The 16,324-nt window shown below is 42.2% G+C and overlaps 1 protein-coding gene and 1 non-coding gene across 11 annotated transcripts in view; one reads left to right on the top strand and one right to left on the bottom strand.

Annotated features, from left to right (window-relative positions):
- The window catches only part of APBB2 (amyloid beta precursor protein binding family B member 2), a 411,855-nt gene that overhangs the window by 305,477 nt on the left and 90,054 nt on the right, over nt 1-16,324 (bottom strand). The window lies entirely within an intron of this gene.
- LOC119627807 (U6 spliceosomal RNA) lies at nt 4,415-4,521 on the top strand. Its single transcript, XR_005244033.1, has one exon. It is a non-coding gene; the product is annotated as a U6 spliceosomal RNA (small nuclear RNA).

The raw sequence follows: 16,324 nt of genomic DNA, 5'->3' as shown, positions 1-16,324 counted from the left end.
TGGCTCACTGCAACCTCCCCCTCCCGGGTTCATGCCATTCTCCTGCCTCAGCCTCCTGAGTAGCTGGGATTACAGGCACCCACCACTACACTGGGCTAAGTTTTTGTATTTTTGGTAGAGACAGGGTTTCACCATGTTAGCCAGGATGGTCTCGATCTCCTGACCGCATGATCTGCCCGCCTCGGCCTCCCAAAGTGCTGGGACTACAGGAGTGAGCCACTGCACCCGACCAAGAAAACACTATGACTTTATGAAGATGTTTATATCATTTTATCCCTATTTTACAGAAGAATCCGATGTTCCAACGTGGAATAATTTGTCAAAGGTCACGGAGGTAAAAAACTAATGGTCAGACCCTTGTCTTCTGGTTCTACTCTAATACCAAGGTGCTTTGTATGATTTAGTTTTAAACACTGTCTCTTGTCCTTTATCCAAGCATAAGGTCCTTGAAGGATGAGACAAATTTTATCCATCTTTGTGCTCTCTCCAGAACCTGGCAATATTCATAACTTATGATGACTGATTTATCCATCAAGACTCCACCCAAAGACCACCTTTCTTTCTAACTTCCAGCCCCCATCCCTGCAGAAGCAACCACTCCCTCCTCCTCGGCCTCTGTGTGTTTCCACTGCAGCACATGCAAGCCTGAATGCAGGGCCCGTGGCTGCCACACATGTGCCTGGCACGCAGGAGGCACTCAGTTTTTACTGAATGAAATGATTACGCATGGCACAGTCGGGTTTCTCAACAAGGCTGTCGTACCTTGTTAAAAAATTTGACCTCAGCTGGGTATGGTGGCTCACGCTTATAACCCCAGCACTTTGGGAGGCCGAGGAGGGTAGATCACGAGGTCAGGAGTTCAAGACCAGCCTGGCCAACACAGTGAAACCCCGTGTCTACTAAAAATATAAAAATTAGCTGCGTGTGGTGGCGGGCACCTGTAATCCCAGCTACTCAGGAGGCTGAGGCAGGAGAATCGCTTGAGCCCGGGAGGCGGAGGTTGCAGTGAGCCGAGATCACACCACTACACTCCAGCCTGGGCATCAGAGTAAGATTTTGTCTCAAAAAAAAAAAGGAAAAAGAAATTGACCCATTTTTATCCTTATCATGTACTAACGAAAATTATTTTAGCAAGACTGACAGAAAATGGAGAAGAGAATACAGGCCTGAGCCCCTTTGCACCCCCTCTACTTTGTGTTCTCTCTACATGCCCTGGGTATAGTATGTTCTAGAGTAGCAGTCCCCAACCTTTTTGCACCAGGAACTGGTTTCGTGGAAGACAATTTTTCCCCAGTGGGGCGACGGGAGGTTGGAGGGGTTTGGGATGATTCAAACACATGACGTTTATTGTGAACTTTATTTCTATTATTACATTGTAATACATAATGAAATAACTATACAACTCACTGTAATGTAGAATCAGTGGGAACCCTGAGCTTGCTTTCCTGCAACTAGACAGTCCCATCTGGGGGTGGTGGGAGACAGTAACAGATCATCAGGCATTAGATTCTCATAAGGAGTGGGCAACCTAGATCCCTTGCATGCATGTGCAGGTCACTAAAGCGCTTGTGCTCCTATGAGAATCTAATGCTGCTGCTGATCTGACAGGAGGCAGAGCTCAGGCAGTAATGCAAGAGATAAGGAGCAGCTGCAAATACAGATGAAGCTTTCCTCGCTCACCTGCCACTCACCTCCTGCTGTACAGCCCTGTTCCTAACAGACCACGGAATGCTACCACTCCAAAGTCTGGGGGTTAGGGAGCCCATTTGTAGAACAGTGTTTCCAAATTTTAATGTATATGTAATAGCAATCAATACAAATTACGATTCAGTATGTCTGCAGCGGAGCCCAAGATTCTGCATTTCTAACAAGTCCCCAAGAGATAACAATGCTGCCGATCCACAGAACATTCTTTGGAGTAGCAAAAACTTCTAGACAGTTATAGTGAAACTATGCCCATTTAAAGAGTATATAACATGTAGACTGAAATGACTAGACATAATTTCACAGAATGTTAATGCTAGTTGTCTCCGGGTTTCTTCTTTCTGCTTTTCTATAATTTCCATGTATTGTATAATGTCTCTTGCTGATGGAAATAAAAATTTTAAATGCTCTCTCTCTATATATATACATGCACAAAAAAACTGTATATTTGGACATTTCCATTCTGCACAGCTCCATCTTTATTTAAGCAACAAATATACTTAAAAGGACTAGCCTTGGGATAGAACAGGTTGGTGAATTTAGCAATTCCCTATATTCTCATTTTAACATGCAAATTAACATGAAACAGCAATTACCCTTAACAAGCAGTCGCCATTACAAGTATTGTTTTTCTCAGGTTCCTTTCCCTTAAAAGAAAGAATCCATTCAGTTGGAATACAATAAAAGGCAAACCAAATTAAGGACAGATAGAAAAAAACAAGCAGGCACTACACTGGAGCTCTTCCAAGTGGGTCAACAGAACCACATGAAAGTTGAAACAGAGATGGAAATGCTTTTCTCACAGCAGAGGTGGGATGGGCTGAGTTCCACAACAAGGTGAAATGAAATAAATTAAAGCATCATACACTGTGCACCTGAAGGTGAGGTGGAAAAGAAATGATCCTTGGAGGAGCCCCACCTCCAAAACAGAACGAGGAAAGAACATTAGGAAAAGGTGATTAGAGGGCACAGATTTGCAAGAAAGCACTCCCAAAGCACCCAACCTCTCTTCAGTGGAGTTCCAATGAATACCAAGTTATATTCCCTGAGTTGTAGAAGATGTAGCCCCAGCTGGTGGGCATTTCACTCCCACTGCAACGCCTGCAGCAATTCCAGGCACTTGCTTGGCCACAGGTTTCCGGGATACAGGCAGGGCCAAAAAGAAGGTGCCCAACTATCCCATGGCCTAGGCAGGGCACTCCTGGTTATAGAAGGCCTGGCAACGCCCTGCACACTCTGCGTTCTACTCCCTTCCCGCTTCCAGGTAAGAGTTTCTCACTGCAGGATATGGGTTTTCATACTATGGTTCTGCCCACAATCCTATCTGATGTTTTTCCTTAAAGAAAAATTATGAAATTCTCTATGAAATTCCACCAAGGTTGGAACCTAGTGTTCAAAAAACCTCTAAATACAATGAAGTCAAAAATCACTTCTGTGGGTCTACACAGCATTATTAAGAAAGGGGTTCCAGGCCGGGCGTGGTGGCTCACGCCTGTAATCCCAGCACTTTGGGAGGCCGAAGTGGGTGGATCATGAGGTCAGGAGTTCGAGACCAGCCTGACCAACACGGTGAAACCCCATCTCTACCAAAAATACAAAAACTAACCCAGTGTGGTGGCACGCACCTATAATCCCAGCTACTCAGGAGGCGATGGCAGGAGAATTGCTTGAATCTGGGAGGTGGAGGTTGCAGTGAGCCAAGATTGCGCCACGGCACTCCAACCTGGGCAACAGAGTGAGATTCTGTCTCAGAAAAAAAAAAACAAAAAAAAAAGAATGTGGTTTCATATCTGTGAAGTTTAGACATACTAGACATTCAGCTCAACAGAGAACAATGAGCCACTGCATCTCTATTGAATTCTGTGAGTCCAAGGCTGGGTTATTTAATTCAAAGCAAGCGAGCATATGCTGAGTTTAAATATGTGATTACCTGAAATTGCAAAACTAGTATCAAACTCACCAACCTGGTGAGAGAAAAAAAAATCTGAATTTATTTGGACTTCCTTACGTTTACTTTGAAATTCAGTGTTGCTTCTATTTTTTAATTATTTTCATGTTAGAGGGATATCTGAGTTGGGGGAAAGCTCCATAATCTTTTCAATGTTCCAAAGCCTAAAAGTCTCAATATCATAGTTGGAATTTTAGATTTAAAGAGATGTAAGAGGCATAACAATGCAATACCCAATGATGTCATCTGCAAGCAGAGACAATTTGGCTAAATTGTCACCCCTATTCAACATAGTATTGAAAGTTCTGGCCAGGGCAATCAGGCAAGAAAAAGAAATAAAGGGTATTCAAATAAAAAGAGAGGAAGTCAAATTGTCTGTTTGCAGATGACGTAATTGTGTATTTAATACAATACACAGCCTTTTGCCTGGATTCTGGTTTAAAATTCTGTTAAAACACTAAAGACCTGGGAAATGAATTTAGGAAGTTTGACTACAGACTGATATTAAGTAATATTTGGGGACTATTGTTAATTTTGTTTGGTATAATGGTGTTGTACTTTTAAAAAGAAGCTTCCTTATTGTTTGGAGATGCATGCTAAAGTATTGAGGGTTAAAATGTCATGATAGGCCAGGTGTGGTGGCTCACACCTGTAATCCCAGTACTTTGGGAGGCCGAGGTGGGCGGATCTCCTGAGGTCAGGAGTTTGAGACCGGCCTGGCCAACATGGTGAACCCCGTCTCTACTAAAAATACAAAAATTAGTGCTTATTTCGGCAACACATATACTACAATTGGAATGACACAGAGAAGATTAGCACGGCCCCTGTGCAAGGATGAAATGCAAATTTGTGAAGCGTTTCGTATCTTTCTGATGAACATCAACGCGAAAATCCTCAATAAAATACTGGCAAACCCAATCTGGCAGTACATCAAAAAGCTTATCCACCACGATCAAATTGGCTTCATCCCTGAGAAGCAGGGCTGGTTCAACATACACAAATCAATAAACATAATCCATCACATAAATAGAACCAATGACAAAAACCATAGGATTATCTCAATAGATGCAGAAAAGGCCTTAGATAAAATTCAACACCACTTCATGCTAAAAACTCAATAAACTACATATTGATGGAACGTGTTTCAAAATAATAAGAGTTATTTATGACAAACCAAGAGCCAATATCATACTGAATGGGTAAAAGCTGGAAGCATTCCCTTTGAAAACTGGCACAAGACAAGGATGTCCTCTTTCATTACTCCTATTCAACATAGTATTGAAAGTTCTGGCCACGGCAATCAGGCAAGAAGAAGAAATAAAGGGTATTCAAATAAAAAGAGAGGAAGTCAAATGGTCTCTGTTTGCAGATGACATGATTGTGGATTTAGAAAACACCATCGTGACAGGAGAATGGCGTGAACCCGGGAGGTAGAGCCTGCAGTGAGCCGAGACTGTGCTACTGCACTATAGCCTGGGCAACAGAGCAAGACTCCGTCTCTAAATAAATAAATAAATAAATAAGAAAACCCCATTGTCTCAGCCCAAAATCTCCTTAAGCTGATAAGCAACTTCAGTAAAGTCTCAGGACACAAAATCAATGTGCAAAAATCACAAGCATTCCTTTACACCAACAACAGACAAACAGAGAGCCAAATCATGAGTGAACTCCCATTCACAATTGCTACAAAGAGAATAAAATACCTAGAAATACAACTTATAAGGATGTGAAGGACGTCTTCAAGGAGAACTACAAACTACTGCTCAAGAAATAAGAGAGGACACAAACAAATGGAAAAACATTCCATTCTCATGGATAGGAAGAATCAATATTGTGAAAATGGCCATACTGCCCAAAGTAATTTATAGATTCAATGCTATCCCTATCAAGCTACCATTGACTTTCTTCACAGAATTAGAAAATACTCCTTTAAATTTCATATGGAACCAAAAAAGAACCAGTATACCCAAGACAATACTAAGCAAAAAGAACAAAGCTGGAGGCATCATGCTACCTGACTTCACACTATACTACAAGGCTACAGTAACCAAAACAGCATGGTACTGGTACCTAAACATATATATAGACTAATGGAACAGAACAGAGGCATCAGAAGTAACACTACACATCTACAACCATCTGATCATTGACAAACCTGACAAAAACAAGCAATGGGGAAAGGATTCCCTACTTAATAAATGGTGTTGGGAAAACTGGCTAATATGCAGAAAACTGAAACTGGAATCCTTCCTTACACTTTACATAAAAATTAACTCATGATGGATTAAAGACTTAAACATAGACCTAAAATCATAAAAACCCTAGAAGAAAACCTAGGCAATAGCATTCAAGACATAGGCATGGGCAAGGACTTCATGACTAAAACACCAAAAGCAATGGTAACAAAAACCAAAATTGACAAATTGGATCTAATTAAAACTAAAGAGCTTCTGCACAGCAAGGGAAACTATCATCAGAGTGAACAGGCAACCTACAGAATGAGAGAAAATTTTTGCAATCTAGCCATCTGACAAAGGGCTAATATCCAAAATCTACAAGGAGCTTAAACAAATTTACAAGAAAAGAACAAACAACCCCACTCAAAAGTGGGCAAAGGATATGAACAGACACTTCTCAAAAGAAGATATTTATGCAGCCAACAAAAATATGAAAAAATGCTCATCATCACTGGTCATTAGAGATATGCAAATCAAAACCACAATGAGATACCATCTCATACCAGTTAGAATAGCAATCATTACAAAGTCCGGAAACAACAGATGTTGGAGAGGATGTGGAGAAATAGGAACACTATTACACTGTTGGTGGGAGTGTAAATTAGTTCAACCATTGGGGAAGACAGTGTGGTGATTCCTCGAGGATCTAGAACCAGAAATACCATTTGACCCAGCAATCCCATTACTGAGTATATACCCAAAGGATTATAAATCATTCTACCATAAAGACACATGCACACGTATGTTTATTACAGCACTGTTCACAATAGCAAAGACTTGGAACCAATCTAAATGCCCATCAATGATAGACTGGATAAAGAAAATGGGCCACATATACACCATGGAATACTATGCAGACATAAAAAAGGATGAGTTCATGTCCTTTGCAGGAACACAGATGAAGCTGGAAACCATCATTCTTAGCAAACTAACACAGGAACAGAAAACCAAATACTGCATGTTATCACTCATGGGTGGGAGTTCAACACTGGGAACACATGGACACAGGGAGGGGAAGATCACACAGTGGGGCCTGTTGGTGGGTGGGGGGCCAGGAGAGAGATAGTATTAGGAGAAATAACTAATGTAGATGACGGGATGATGAGTGCAGCAAGCCAACACAGCAAGTGTATACCTATGTGGCAAACCTGCATGTTCTGCACATGTATCCCAGAACTTAAAAGTATAATTTTAAAAAATACAAAAATGAGCTGGGCAAGGTGGCGGGTGCCTGTAAACCCTGCTACTCAGGAGGCTGAGGCAGGAGAATTGCTTGAACTTGGGAGGCAGAGGTTGCAGTGACCCCAGATCGTGTCATTGCTTTCCAACCCGGGCGACAAGAGCGAAGCTCTGTCTCAAAAAAATGAAGTCATGCTAGCTACAATTAATTTTTAATGATATGGCAAAAAATAATATATGTTGATTTCTACACAGAAAGCAAATAAAGAATGTTAATAATTGTAGAAATGAGAGGGGGTTATATCGGTGTTCACTGTACTGTTCTTTTTTCTATACTTGAAAACTTTTGGAAAAGCTGAAATACATTATCGGTCAAAACCATTTATGGCCTTATAGCTTTCTCGCTCTTGTCCTGTTGTCTTGCCAAATTAGATTATAGTCCACTTATATTGGGTGATTTTCTTTCCTACAAAAGACATTCTCACACGTTCCCACCTCTGTAGCTTTGTGAGATATAGTCTCTCAACCTGGTGTTTTATTCTCTCATCACTGTCCCTCAGGTAAGAACAGACCCATTCTTTTGGGTCCATCACAGATGTTGCCATCTCTAGGAAAGCTTTCCTAACCCCCACCCCAACTTGAGGCCATCCTCTCTTTTCTGACTCTCAGTGACACTCTGTAGCTCACATCACAGGTATCACATTCTATCCTGCATGGTCTCTAAGAAGACATTTACTGAGAGTTTCTCATGGGTGAGGCCAGAGTCTGGAAACTCTCATGTGTTCTTTCATTTAGTCCCTACCTCAATGAGGTAGAAATTATTATTATTTATTAGTAGTAGTATTATTATTTTGAGATGGAGTCTCGTTCTGTCACCCAGGCTGGAGTGCAGTGGTGCAATCTCAGCTCACTGCAACCTCCGCCTCCCAGGTTCAAGCAATTCTCCTGCCTCAGCCTCTCGAATAGCTGGGATTACAGGTGCTCACCACCATGCCTAGCTAATTTTTGTATTTTTAGTAGAGATGGGGTTTCACCATCTTGGCCAGGCTGGTTTTGAACTCCTGACCTCGTGATCCACCCGCCTTGGCCTCCCAAAGTGCTGGGATTACAGGTGTGAGGTACCACGCCTGGCCTAGGAATTATTATTATCTTCTTTTCACAGGTGAGAAAACAGGTTGAGAGGCTGGGTGACTTGCCCAAGTCATAGGGTTGGTGGATGGTAGGGCCAGGGTTCAAACTGCTCCATCTGCTTCCAAATTCCTAAGTGCTAGTGAGGGTGTCAATTGCACCATGGCTTGATCCTTCCCTACTCTACTATACCAACTGAAGGGCAGGCAGAGCATCTTATTTCAACAACATCTGTGCAAAGTCACTATGTGTCAGGCAAGTGCTCTACATGATGGGATCAAGTGGCAAACGAAAAAGGACGGTATTTTCCTCAGGTCAAAACTAAGGAAATCTAGCTGAGGGCAGTGGCTCATGCCTGTAATCCCAGCACTTTGGGAAGCTAACTAAGCAGGGGGAGAATCACGTGAGCCCTGGAATTCAGACCAGCCCGGGCAACACGAAGAAACCATGTATCCACACACAAAAAAAAATTAGCCAGGCACGGTAGGGCACACCTGTGGTCCCAGCTATTCGGGAGGCTGAGGCAGAAAGATCAGTTGAGCCCGGGAGATCAAGGCTGCAGTGAACCATGATTGTATCACTGCACTCCAGCCTGGGTGATGGAGCAAGATCGTATCTTTAAAAGAAAAAAAACCAACCCTAAGGAAATCTGATCTAATTAGTCACTAGTCGTGGATTTGAATGAGCTGACAAGGGGCCAGGCCTTGAAAGATCCTGAGGAACAGAGTCACTAGTGAGTCACTAGTCGTGGATTTGAATGAGTTCTGTGTCTTGACTTCAACTTGTAAGCCTCTGTTTTCCTCATCTATAAAATGGTGATGACATCTTTACCACCCATATCACAGTAATTTTTTTTTTTTTGACATTCACATGCTTTTTATTTTTCTTTACGTAGTGGATTATATTTCCTGACATAAAATTGATCCAGTCAAAAAAGTTTGAATATTATTAATATATGTATTCATATTGAATTCTCACATCTTTCCAATCATTTCCTTGACAAATTATCGAGTACAAATTTTTTTTTAAATGTAATTTTCCATGTAAATTTTTTTTTATTATACTTTAAGTTCTACACAGTATTTTTATGAGGCTAAATTACAGCATGCAACACAAACCGTAAAATATCCGAATGCTGTTACTTATTGTCATTAATATTATCAAATGGCATCTATTAAATACACGTGTTTGTTATGCTTGCTAGCACATCTATAATTTTCCAGGAGTTTGATCTAAAAAACAGTTACTGTCACTGATGGTGATTTATTAGGCCAGCTTCATATAGGAAGGTTTTTATATGTGGTACTTTTTATATGTGCTGAATAAATCCGATAGGCTTTAGTTAACAAAAATATATCAATATAGCTCCATTAATTATAACAAGCATACCATATTAATATACAAATAGAAAGGGAGGTGAGGAAGTATTGAGATACCCTGTACTATCCGCTCAGTTATTCTGTAAATCTAAAAATGTTTTTAAAAAATTAAGACTGGCCGGATGCGGTGGCTCACACCTGTAATCCTAGCACTTTGGGAGGCTGAAGCAGGCGAAATGCTTGAGCTCTGGAGTTCGTGACCGGCCTTGGCAATACAGCGAAACCCCATCTCTACAAAAATGCAAAAATTAGCCAGGCGTTGTAGTGTGCACCTGTGGCTTCAGCTACTCAGGAGGAGGGGGCAGGAAGATGGTTTGAGCCCTGCAGGTCCAGGCTGTGGTGAGCTGAGATCATGCCACTGCACTCCAGCCTGGGTGACAGAGTGAGGCCTGTCTCAAAAATAACTGATTTTTTTTTTTTTTTTAAGAGCACGAACATGAGGTCCGTTTTCTTGATTGGCTTATAAACTACCTCTTAAACTAATTCCAAAGAAGTGCAGTCCTGTTGTCTTTAACAAAGAAGGTGGCACTGAAACGTGTGAATGGGGCCGACCGGGGGAATGAGTTTGAACTAGGATCTCTAGCTAAACGTGCGGCACATGTCTTTTTAAACTTAATCTCATGCATTTATATTCCTCCTTTTATACAACACTAACATGTTTCAGGCTCCAAGTTCTCCAGCTTAATTCACTACGTTTTAATTAACATATCCAGGAAGGAATTTACCACACCTCCTACTCCTCTAAGTCAAGTAAAGTCAGTCCCAGAAAGGCTCTAGGAAGTTCCATTAAAAAAAAAAAAAAAGGTTGGCAATTTTTTTTTTTTGCTTAAAAACTGCAGTTCCAATTCCCAAGTTCTATAGACAATCTTAAACCCAGAACTTCAAGTGTCTGTCTGTACATTAACATATTCCACCATACTATACCCGATTCCTGCCTAAAAAAGGGAGCTCAGCCTTTCACATACCCTGTCCAGAGACCCCTCTCCACTGTAACAAGAGACTCACACTGCATTTGTGAGATCTGCACATATAAAATGTCTACCACATATAAAAACCTTCTTATGTGGAGCTGGCCTAAGAAATGACCGTCAGTGGCAGCAACTGAGTTTTTTAGATCAAACTCCTGGAAAACTACACATATGATAACAAGCATCACAAATATATAAATATTTAACAGATGCCATTCGATAATATTCATGACAATAATAAGTAACAGCATGTGTTGCATGCTGTAATTTAGCCTCATACAAATACTGTGATATGGGTGGTAAAGATGTCATCACCATTTTATAGATGAGGAAAACGGAGGCTTACGAATTGAAGTCAAGACACAGAACTCATTCAAATCCACGACTAGTGACTCTGTTCCTCGGGATCCTTCAAGTCCTGGCTCCAAGCCAGCTGTGTTTCTACTCTCTCCAGACAGAAAGACAGGACCTCTCTCTTTTAAGAATTTTCCACAGTCCTCCTGTTTTTCTCCTTCTCTGCAGATCACATATCTGTTCATGCCTCCAATCTCCTGAGCAGAATTATATAAACCAGCTCGGGCCTAGGACCTGGCTCACTGACTCAGGTCCCACTGTGTTAACAAAGTGCCTTGCATGCAGTGGAAGCTCCTCACCCCCAAAAGCCCCACAACCACATAACTGATCCCATGCTGCAAAACTGATCCATGAGCAAAAGCCAAGAGACAGAAACAGACCTCGTTCCAGTGCTTCAAAACTTATGGGAAATTCAAGGTGACTTATTTTCCTTGACCTTAAAATAATGTCGAAGTTTTACAACATGGCTGATAATCATAAATGGAAAAGGGAGTTTTCTTTTCCCCTGGGGCCCTCAGCCCGCCCTCCAATTTAGCGTTAAGATTGTTCAGAAAATGTACCACAATACTTGATTTTTGACCAGATTCCAGAAAAAGTAGGGGAGAAAAATGAGTTTTACCATCCGTACAGCTTGGGCTGCTTTCACAGGCACTACAGTCTTGCAAAATAAGGTCTAAAATTGACATCTGCATATTTCTCTTTGCCAAGTTGACCATTTTGTTATTAGAACCTTTGATTCTCAGAACCTAAATCAAATGGAAAGTCAAATATTTTTAAAAGATCAAATTATTTAAAAACTTCAGCTCTGCCTCAGTACAAAATATAAAGCTCCTGGCTTTTACACAGATAGTAACTAATTCAGGGTGTTAACTTCTTGTACCTGAAAGAAAATGGAAGGCTTCCAAAGTACGGGGATATCACAGAAGCTGCTGAACTGAATGGTACTTCTGTGTCTTCACAGTTTTAACATGCTCAACGGTGGAAAATGAAAACTGTGTGAACTTGCTAAAATTCAATGCTTGCTTTGTTTTTAACCAGAATAACCAAAACTGAATATAGTTCCCCAAGATTTTTAATGTCCTGCTTACTGTATTTTTCCTTCTGCAGCCACTTAGAAATGATACTTTAAAAAAATAAAATGTTTAACTCTAGCATCAGTAACATATGTGCTTTGAATTTTTATCAGGAATGGAAAATGGGATGTGTTGAGCTATCCACATCTTCCTTCTCTTTTCTTTTTTCTTTTTTTTTTTGAGACGGAGTCTCGCTTTGTCGCCCAGGCTGGAGTGCAGTGGCACAATCTCAGCTCACTGCAAGCTCCGCCTCCCAGGTTCATGTCATTCTCCTGCCTCAGCCTCCTGAGTGGCTGGGACTTACAGGCACCTGCCACAACACCCAGCTAATTTTTTGTATTTTTAATAGAGACGGGGTTTTACCATGTTAGCCAGGATGGTCTTGATCTCCTGACCTTGTGATCCACCCGCCTCAGCCTCCCAAAGTGCTGGGATTACAGACACATCTTCCTTCTCTTGCATATATTATAGCATCAAACACCATAGAAATAATGAGAAATGTCTTCAAATTTCACAGCTAATAAATAGTTCCTCTGTCTTGGTCAGAAAAGCAATGGCAGAATACCAGAGGGTACTTGGGAGCATGTGTGTGCACATGCTCATGCGTGCACATCTGTGGGGTGGCTGCGGGTGGGAGTGAGGGAAAGCGACAGAGTTGGGATGCAGCTAAGACTCCTGAGGTGTCCCCTAGGATGGAAATCCTCCACCTGCCCTCTACTCTGCCACCGTGTTGTGTGTTCTGGGAAGCTGACCCATTTGACAACAGGCTGTCTTGCCCACTGGCTCCCATTTTGGTTCAGCCAATGGGGGGCTCCTACGGGAGACAAGAAGAAAAGAGGAGAATGGCTCCTTTCCCGCCAGGTTCCCTGGGTCCTGTCAGGTGGCCCTCTATATAGGGTCCCCTGGAAACTGCTTCCTCCCTCGCCCCTCAGACCTAGGAGTGGGAAGAGCTTGGCTATTACTATCCCCAGGATGCAGCCACTTCTTTGTGGCTCCTATATACCCTGTCCCCAATTTTTTTTTTATGGCAACATTTTTAATATATGGTTTCCTTTTGGGTGTGTGTGTGTGTGTGTGTGTGTGGTGTGTGGTGTGTGTGTGTGTGTCTGAGACAGGGTCTCACTCTATCTCCGAAGCTGGAGTGCAACGGCCCCATCTCGGCTCACTGTAGCCTTGACTTCCCGAGCTCAAGCAATCCCTGACCTCAGCCTCCTAAGTAGTGGAACTACAGGGCACACCACCAGGCTTGGCTAATTTTGTTTATTTTTTGTACAGATGGGGGTCTTATCAAGTTGCCCAGACTGGTCTCAAACTCCTGGGCTGAAGCAATCCTCCTGCCTTGGCCTCCCAAAGTACTAGGATTACAAGTGTGAGCCACCACACCTGCTTGTTTTTAATATATGTTAATCAACAAGTACAATGACACTTGAGGACAGTACAAGTATCTTCACTGTTCTGACTGGGGTCTGTACAATAGCTTTCCTCCACATTAGAAGCTGACTCAATTTTTTTGAAAATAATTAAGTTCTTATATAATTTAATGAAACAATTTGGTCTCCCTATCTTCTTCCCCTCTGTTCTTCAATCCATTCTAAACAACACTAGCAGATTAATTATCCTGAAGCACCCAGGTAGGAGTGGCATTTCCCTCCACACTAGAGTCTACTATCTTCCCATTACCTACCATATGCCACCTGTTTTCTTATGGGATCTGGACTGATATGGATACCTGAAGCTTTGAACACTCCCCTAAGAAGATACTGGCCTGTAATTACTATTGTTTTGATCCTACTTTTATGACACTGTTAAAGCTAACTGTTGTGGCTGGTGAACTGAAAGGGTTTTTGTTTCTTTTAATCCACAAAATGCCATTATCTGCAATAAACCACAAGGTAGAGGATATATCTTGTAATTTCAGCAATTTTTTTTAAATTACCAGATCAAGTCAGTTCTTTGCTCAAAGCCTTCTTGTCTCTCCCAGAATTAAAAATGTTTTAAGTCCTTATTCTGCCCTGCCATGCCATGCCCTCTGTATCCTGTGCCTCACCCCACCCATATTTTTCTGTCTTCACCTCTGCCCTGGCCTCCAGTACAGCATTCCCATTCTTCAAACATGCCACACTGGCTCCACCTGGGGGCCTATGCCCCTGCAGTTCCCTCCACCTGGAATGCCACCTCCTGAGTCTTCACGTCACGAATTCCTGCTCACCTGATTCTTGCGGCCAAAAGCCTTGGCCCAGCACCACATCTCCAGCAGCCCTCTCTTGCCCCAGCTCTCTCTCTCTCTCTCTCTTTCTCCCTCCCTTTGTCTTTTATTCCTTGTGCTTCTTCCCCCAGTTTATATTTGTTTGCTTACGATCCATCTCTTCCCGTGAGAAGGTAGGGTTCCCAAGGAAGGACTTTGTTAGGATCACTATTCATTGCTACTGCCTGCAACAGTGGCAAGCAGACAGCCGGCACTCACTAAATATTTACTGAATAAACGAATGATTCGGTCGGTTAGAGAGGGAAAAAAAAGAATAGCTGGTCCACTTTCTTAATGGTTGCGGCTCAATTTCCAGTGACCAAGGAGATGCTCAGGGGTTATCTTTTGCAGATTACATTGAAGGGATTCTGTTTCCATTAAAAGATGGGTTTATGGAATAACCTGCCATCCAACATGAGGATATTCCACCCTGCATATCAAAACCAGCACACTGCACAGTAAACAATCAAAAATATGATCAAATGTAAATTCAGAGGCTGAGTGTGGTGGCTCATGCCTGTAATCCCAGCACTTTGGGAGGCCAAGGTGGGTGGATCACTTGAGATCAGGAGTTTGTGACCAGCCTGGTCAACATGGTGAAACCCCATCTCTACTGAAAATACGAAACTTAGCTGGGTGTGGTGGCGTGCGCCTGCAGTACCAGCTATTCAGGAGGCTGAGGCAGGAGAACTGCTTGAAGTCAGAAGGCAGAGGTTGCAGTGAGCTGAGATGGCGCCACTGCACTCCAGCCTGGGCGACAGCAAGACTCTGTATCACAAAAAAAAAAAAAAAAAAAAAAAGTAAATTTAAACGATTGCTTAAACTAGCAGGGAAGAGCAGAGATATCTGTAAAGGACCAGAGAGTAAATAACTGAACACTGTGCGGACTAGAGTCTCTGTGACAATACTCAACTCTGCTGCTGTACCATGAAAGTTGCTTTTCCTGGCCATCCAGAAAGCTGTGCTGCCTCAGCAGGAAGAAGCTGGCCCACGGAGCTTTGATACACAGTGTGGAATACCCTCATACATGGATGAGCCAGCTGTGTTCCAATAAAACTTTATTACAAACACTGAAATACAAATTTCATATAATTTTCAGGTGTCACAAAATTCTTCCCCTTCTTTTGACTTTTCTTCAAGCATTTATTTTATTTTATTTTATTTATTTTTTGAGACAGAGTCTCGCTCTGTCACCCAGGCTGGAGTGCAGCGGCGCGATCTCGGCTCACTGCAAGCTCTGCCTCCCACGTTCAGCCCGTTCTCCTGCCTCAGCCTCCAGAGTAGCTGGGACTACAGGTGCCCGCCACCACGCCCGGCTAACTTTTTGTATTTTTAGTAGAGACAGTGTTTCACCATGTTAGCCAGGATGGTCTCAATCTCCCAACCTGGTGATCCTCCTGCTTCAGCCTCCCAAAGTGGTGGGATTACAGGCGTAAGCCACCGTGCCTGGCCTCTTCAAGCATTTAAAAATGTAAAAACCATTCTAGGCTCATGGGCCATAAAAAAAAAAAACACAGGTGGAAAACTGGATTTGGCCAAGCTGCAGTTTGCTGATCTCTGGTTTAAATCATTTCTCAAGCTGGCTATTTTTGTCTTGATAAAACACATTCTACCCCATGAATCTGTTGGATATTCTACAGCTAATTAAACATGGAATAAATGCATTTGTTATAACTGGCTGGAAAAATAGTTTATTTGGGTAAACAAACATCACTAGTTCACTCTTCTAAGACTATCTTTCCACCCAGATTTTGGTCATCTTCTCACACAAGCTCTGTTAGCATCTCTTTCCTCACCTAAGTACCTTCAATCTGCCATCCTAGCGAAGAAATTCCATGGTACTCTTTCTTCCTTTTCAGAAATGGGAATTACAATGAAACTTTGGGATAAGGAGAAAAGGGTGGCTTCCCAGGCTTTGGGGCAAGGCAAATTCCAGGATAATGTTTTATGACTAAGGGTACAAAGTGTTGCCTACACTTTCCTTTCAAGTACTTTCAAACACACCCTGTTGTGTGGGCCCTGGAATGAGAACTATTTTGATTGCAGGTGCTGCTGGAATTCAGGGTCATCTGTCCCCACAAGCTATAAAATCTGCTGAAAAAGCCAGGT

Source organism: Chlorocebus sabaeus, chromosome 27, assembly GCF_047675955.1.
Source record: "Chlorocebus sabaeus isolate Y175 chromosome 27, mChlSab1.0.hap1, whole genome shotgun sequence".
Taxonomy (NCBI): domain Eukaryota; kingdom Metazoa; phylum Chordata; class Mammalia; order Primates; family Cercopithecidae; genus Chlorocebus; species Chlorocebus sabaeus.
The sequence above is the reverse complement of the archived record's forward strand: the minus strand, read 5'-3'. Positions and strand labels throughout refer to the sequence as shown.